This window comes from Oryctolagus cuniculus, unplaced genomic scaffold (assembly GCF_964237555.1).
Source record: "Oryctolagus cuniculus unplaced genomic scaffold, mOryCun1.1 SCAFFOLD_196, whole genome shotgun sequence".
Lineage (NCBI taxonomy): Eukaryota > Metazoa > Chordata > Mammalia > Lagomorpha > Leporidae > Oryctolagus > Oryctolagus cuniculus.
In genome coordinates, this window is record NW_027208310.1 from 35,310 (window position 1) to 41,564 (window position 6,255).

At 37.3% G+C, this 6,255-nt stretch overlaps 1 pseudogene; it reads right to left on the reverse strand.

Moving 5' to 3' along the window:
• Positions 1 to 5,556: 5,556 nt before the first annotated feature.
• On the reverse strand, positions 5,557 to 5,624 carry LOC138848198 (U6 spliceosomal RNA; annotated as a pseudogene).
• Between the last annotated feature and the right edge of the window lie 631 nt (positions 5,625 to 6,255).

The following is a 6,255-nucleotide window of genomic DNA, read 5'->3' on the forward strand; positions in this document are numbered from 1 at the left end:
ACATATTAAAAACAGAGCATTCAGTATACATTCATAGTATTTTGACTTGTTCAATTGATTTTCCTGACCTCCCTTGGATATTCTTGGTCTTTGCTGTACAACTTTCTATACTCATTAATTCTTTGATATTCCCAAATCCAGAAAATGAATGACTCAACAGCTGTGTTCCTGTATTTGCTGGGACTCAGGGTAAGAAGCAAAGTGGAGGTGTTCAGGAATCTAAAGTTACATGCTACATAGCAAAGCACATCATTTCCTATACAAAGTGACTGGGAAATCCAGAATCTTTTGCACACATATTGGATCCTGAACTATTACTGGACTATTCAGTAAGATTTTAATGTATTTATTTTCTGTGTGTGTGTTTGTATTTCTAAATAAACTCTGCTGGGCTACTTAACATTAACATGTATTGCAGAATTCTTTCATCAGTTTTTACTTTTAAAAAGTTTCTCTTTCAGTTTTATGGGAGAGGGTAGAAGTTTCCTGCTATGTAACTGAAAGTTCATTCATTCATTAAAGTTAAAAATATTTGTTGCAAATTGGTAGAATACTATTAATTCTCATGTGATTTACATGAAACTAAATACATTCTCTATTTTGTTTTGCTTAAAATTTCTGCATGTGTGGACTTCTTTTTTCCTTCTTGCCCCAAATCCCTTTGTGTATTGGGATGGCAAATGGGTTTTACACTGGAGAAAACATGTTATTTTGGCAAAGAAGTACTTAGCCTTCCTGCTTCAAGTATTCAAATATTGCATTGGAAATCAGTATATTTGTTTACTGTACAAATGTCCTTCATACAATTTTGTAATCTTCTGGGATGGGAGAGGAAGCAGGAAATAGGAGGATTATGGGTGGGAGGGATGTTTTGGGGGAGGGGAAGCCACTGTAATCCAAAAGCTGTACTTTGGAAATTTATATTTATTAAAAAAATTAAACAATTTTGTAATCTTCATCTTCCTTTTTATTTCATCCTTTTTAAAAAAAGATTCATTTATTTTACTTGAAAATCAGAGTTACACAGAGAAGGAGAGAGAGAGAGAGAGAGCAGTCTTCCAACCGCTGGTTCACTCCCCATTTGGCCACAATGGCTGGAGCTCTGCCAATCCAAAGCCAGGAGCCAGCAGCTTCTTTTGGGTCTCCTATGCAGGTGCAGGAGCCCAAGGGCCTGGGCCATCCTCTACTGCTGGATAGTAAGTCTTACTTGCCTAAAAAGATGGATAGTAATTTGAGTAGCCAGGACTTGAACTGGCACCCAATTGGAATGTCAGCACTGCAAGCCACAGCTCTACTTGCTACTCCACAGCATCGGCCCCCTAAATTCTTATGAGTATTGCTACACGATTGGAATTTATAATTGATAATGCTGAACAATTGAAACTGTCTTATTTACAATTGTAGGACTGGATATGGCAGTTCTACTTGAAGTAAAGTATGTAGCCTGCTTATTGTATGATTTTCGGAAAAGCATGTATTTATATATAACAGCAGATCTGTTAATCATTTAAAAGTGAATTGTCATGATTACCCAGATGTAAAGAATGCAATATGTGCTAATGAGTTAGCAGTCACAGACATTTAGAATTAGAGGGATTTTAGAACTTTTTCAATACTGCAGTTTTTATGAAAAACTAATAATTTTTTTTATTTGACAGGTAGAGTTATATACAGTGAGAAATCAGAAAGGCCTTCCTTCCATTGGTTCAGTCCCCAGATGGCTGCCACAGTTGGAGCTGTGCCCATCCAAAGCCAGGAGTCAGGTGCTTTCTCCTGGTCTCCCATCCGGGTGCAGGGCCCAAGCACTTGGGCCATCCTCTACTGCCTTCCCGGGCCATAGCAGAAAGCTGGACTAAAAGAGGAGCAACCAGGACTAGAACACTTTGCCCATAAGGGATACCAGCACCACAGGTGGAGAATTAACCAAGTGAGCCACGGCGCTGGCCCCCGATAAATTTACTCTTAACAAAATATCAAAATATCTTATTTAGTATAAAGTTAGTAGTGAAAAGAGACTACCTTGTTGAACACAGAAATTTGAGATTATATTTCTTGGTATTAATTTGCATCTTAAGGCTTATTGCCTAGTTTATTTCAATATTTCAATCTAATATTCCTAATAATATCTTGTACTTAGTGGTTCACTGTGTGCCAGACAATATTCTTTTGATTTTTTAAAAGATTTATTTATTTATTTATTTGGAAGTCCGAGTTACACAGATAGTGAACAAGAGGAAGAGAGAGAGAGAGAGAGGTCCTCCATCTGCTGGTTCACTCCCCAGATGGCCTAAAAGGTCAGAGATATGCCAATCTGAAACCAGGAGCCAGGACCTCTTCAGGGTCTCCCATGCAGATTCAGGGGCCCAAGGACTTGGGCCAACTTCCTACTGCTCTCCCAGGCTATAGCAGACAGCTGAATGGAAAATGGAGCAGCCTGGACTTGAACCGGCCTCCATATGGGATGCCCCCACTGCATGCAGTGGCTTTACTAGCTACACCACAGCACTGGCCTCAAGACAATGCTCTAAAATGATGCATTAATTATTCCCAAATATTGAAAAGTGGCATGGTACACATTTGAATGTGTTGTTTTGTACTAGTTGTAGAAACAGTTTAAAATATATTTAGATTTAAAAATGTAAGCTTTGATCTAAAGGTTTACTTTCCCTTAAGGTGCCTGTTTGGAAACTGAGAGATCATTGAAGTCTCAAGACAGAGTACAACTGATCTTATCCAAGCCTCCTTTATCACATGAGGATGCTAAATGCCAAGCCCAGAGAAGTAAAGTGAATTGTTCAAGGTCACATAGGTAAGTTGTGGCAGGGATAATTCTGTATTAGCATTAGGTATCCTGATACATAGGCCACTGTTCTGTCAATTTTGTACTCCTTCTGGAGTTAAAGATTCTAAGTTGTGGAAAATTGAATTTGGAAATTTAGTGGTTGCTATGTTGTTATGGTGAGAAATTTCTGTGTATAGCTATGAGTTGCTTAAATTTTATTCAATATATTTTTCTAGTATGTTTGCTATTTATTTGAAATGTATAACAAGTAGCTTCATCTATTTGCCAAAAGAATTTTTAAAGATTTATTTATATTATTTGAAGGTCAGAATTACACAGAGAGAGAAGGACAGGCAGAGAGAGTGGTCTTCCATTCACTGGTTCACTCCACAGTTGGCCTCCATGGCTGGAGCTGTGCTGACTGGAAGGCAGGAGCCAGGAGCCTCTTCCTGGTCTCCTATGCAGGTGCAGGGGCCCAAGGACTTGCACCATTTTATAGTGTTTCCCAGGCCATAGCAGAGAGCTGGATAGGAAGTGGAGCAGCCAGGTCTTGAACTGATGCCCCTATGGAATACCAGCACTGCAGGTGGCAGCCTCACCCACTATGCCACAGTGCCAGCCCTTGCCAAAAGAATTTATAGAAGCTATTCCATATATACACTTCACAATTATTTAGTTACTTGACATGAACTATCCCTGCATATTTGAAAATTTTGAATGGTATCACTTGGGTTTTAAGAATGTTATATTTTAGGTCTCTTAATATTTTTAGTGATGATGTTTTAAAGGCCCTTTCTGTTTTATGAAAAATGATAAGGATTTTGTTTTACAATGGCCATAGTATTACTACTTAAAGCAATAGATTAAATAAAACTTTTAAACAAAGTCATTTAATACTGAATTCTAACACACTGGTATATTTTAAAGTGAGAAGCCGGATTTCTTTCAGATATTCTAAAGAAGAATGATAATCAAAATTGAAGACATCTACAGTTTTTAATCACTTGTTTTAAGTATTGGTCATAATGGTCCAATTTTGAGTTTAATTTTAATTAGCTTTTAAATGATTCAATATGTTTTATAGAAAAAATTCGGAGAACATAATTATATACTCAACCTCCCTCCCTTCTTTTTCCTTCTTTGTCATTTTTTTTAGCTTATGAAATGACATTTTCAGTTTACATTACATTAAAAAGGGTTCTTGAATCAAGGGACAAGTTTAACAGGCAAAAAGCAAAAAGATCGTAATTTAGAGGGAATATAGACAATGGCTCTAAACAATATTTGAATATCACATCTAAACACTATTTGAATAAATTGATAAATATTTTAATTTCTCCTACTAAAATGCTCAAAGTCTTTAATTATTTATCAAATATTAGTGCAAAATTATGGATTTAAATGATCCCAAAAAGTGATGAATTTTTGTGTAATAAAGTCCAATTTTTGTCAAGGCTTTTTGACAGTCTCACAGAAAACTTATGTTTGTGAATGGGAAGAATAATACCAAAATATCCATACTACCAAAAGCAATTTGCAAATTCAATGTAATCCCAATCAACATACCAACGATGTTCTCAGAGCTAGAAAAAATGATGCTAAAATTCACATAGAAACATGAGAGATGCTTAACATCTAAAGCAATATTATAAAGCAAAAAAAAGCTGGAGACATCACACCATATTTTAAGACATATTACAGGGGTCAGCACTATGACAAAGCAGGTAAAGTCACCGTCTGCAGTGCCGGCATCTCATATGGGTGCCAGTATGTTTCCCAGCTGCTCCACTTCTTATACCCCTCTCTGGTATAGCCTGAGAAAAAAGTAGAAAATGGCCAAAGTCTTTGGGCCCCTGCACCTGCATAGAGACCTGGAAGAAGCTCCTGACACTTGGATTCAGATCAACAGAGCTCCGGCCATTGTGGCCATTTGGGGAGTAAACCAGTGGATGGAAGACCTCTCTCTCTCTCTGCCTCTACCTCTCTGTAACTCTGCCTTTCAAATAAATATACTGCAAAAAAAAAAAGAAGAAGTGCTAGCACTGATATAATAACAGACACATAGTTCAATGGAAAAGACTTGGTAGCATAGAAATAAACCCAAATTTCTACCAGCAACTCATATTTAACAAAGGAACTAAAATGAACTGGAGAAAGAAGAATCTCTTTCACAAGTGGTGCAGAGGAACTTGATTATCCATATGTAGAAGCCTGAAAAGAGACTCCAACATCTCTTACACTATGTGAAAGTGAACTCACAGTGAATTAAAATGTAATCATAAGACCCAAACCCAAGTAAACATAGGGAAACTCTAAATATTGTCAACACACAATAGCTTTTGGGTAAGATTCCAATAGCAATAGTCACAAAAATAAAAACAGAGACATTTGAGTATATCCAACTAAGATACTTCTTCACAACAAAGTAAACATCAGAGTGTAGATACAATGAACAGATGGCAGGAAAAATTAAAACTCTGAATGTTTACAGATTTCCAGAACATTTACATGAATTGGAAAAACTCCAAAAAATACAGTGAAGAAACAGGCAAGGATCTGAATAGACATTTCTCAGAAGAAATGTACATGGTCAAAACATGTGAATATGCCCGATGTCACTAGCCATTATGTAAATATAAATCAGAACACCATATCAGTCTCCAACACCTGTGGGAGAATACAACACTCAGGTGTTTGTGTGTGCAGCAAGTGGGTTTAGAGGACCCTGTTCACCTCTGGAGAGCAGAGCCTACAGGGAGGTAAAGAAACCTTACTGCGCAGGGGCATGCTAATCTTCTCTGTATCATTCCAATTTTAGTATATGTGCTGCCGAAGCGAGCACATGTGCTGCCGAAGCGAGAAAGAGATGAAAAGAATTTATCTCAGCTAGCCACTAATATTCAAGAAACAAGGTCTTCAGGAAAGCCAACTCAACTGACATTTTCATGTCATTGTTAAATAAAGGAAAAATTATCTAGGTTCAGCAATACGTAGTTTATAAGAGAAAGACTACAGAGTAATTTCCTTGGCATAGAAATAACTTTTTTTTTTTTTTTTTTTTTTTTTTTTTTTTTATCCATGAGGGCTTGCTATCACCACCACACACCCACATCCCATATACAAATGCCTGGCTTGAGTGGTAGCTTCTCTGCTTTGAGGCAAGTTTCTGCTAGTGTGCACCCTGGGAGGAGACGGAGGATGGCAGAAGTGCTTGGGTCCCTGCACCCAAATGGGACATCCAGAATGAATTCCCAGTTCCTGGTTGTGGCTTGGTCAAGCTTTGGCTATTGCAAGTGTCTGGGGAGTGAAGCAGTGGTTCCCTCTTCCTGTCACTCTGCCTTTCAAATCAATAACTGTTGTTGGTAATGACTAATAATGATATTCACTGATTGTCAAATTTTGAATCTATTAATTATAGACAATTTCTCTTTGTATTTTTAAACTTTCATAATGTTCTGTAGCCAATTTCATCA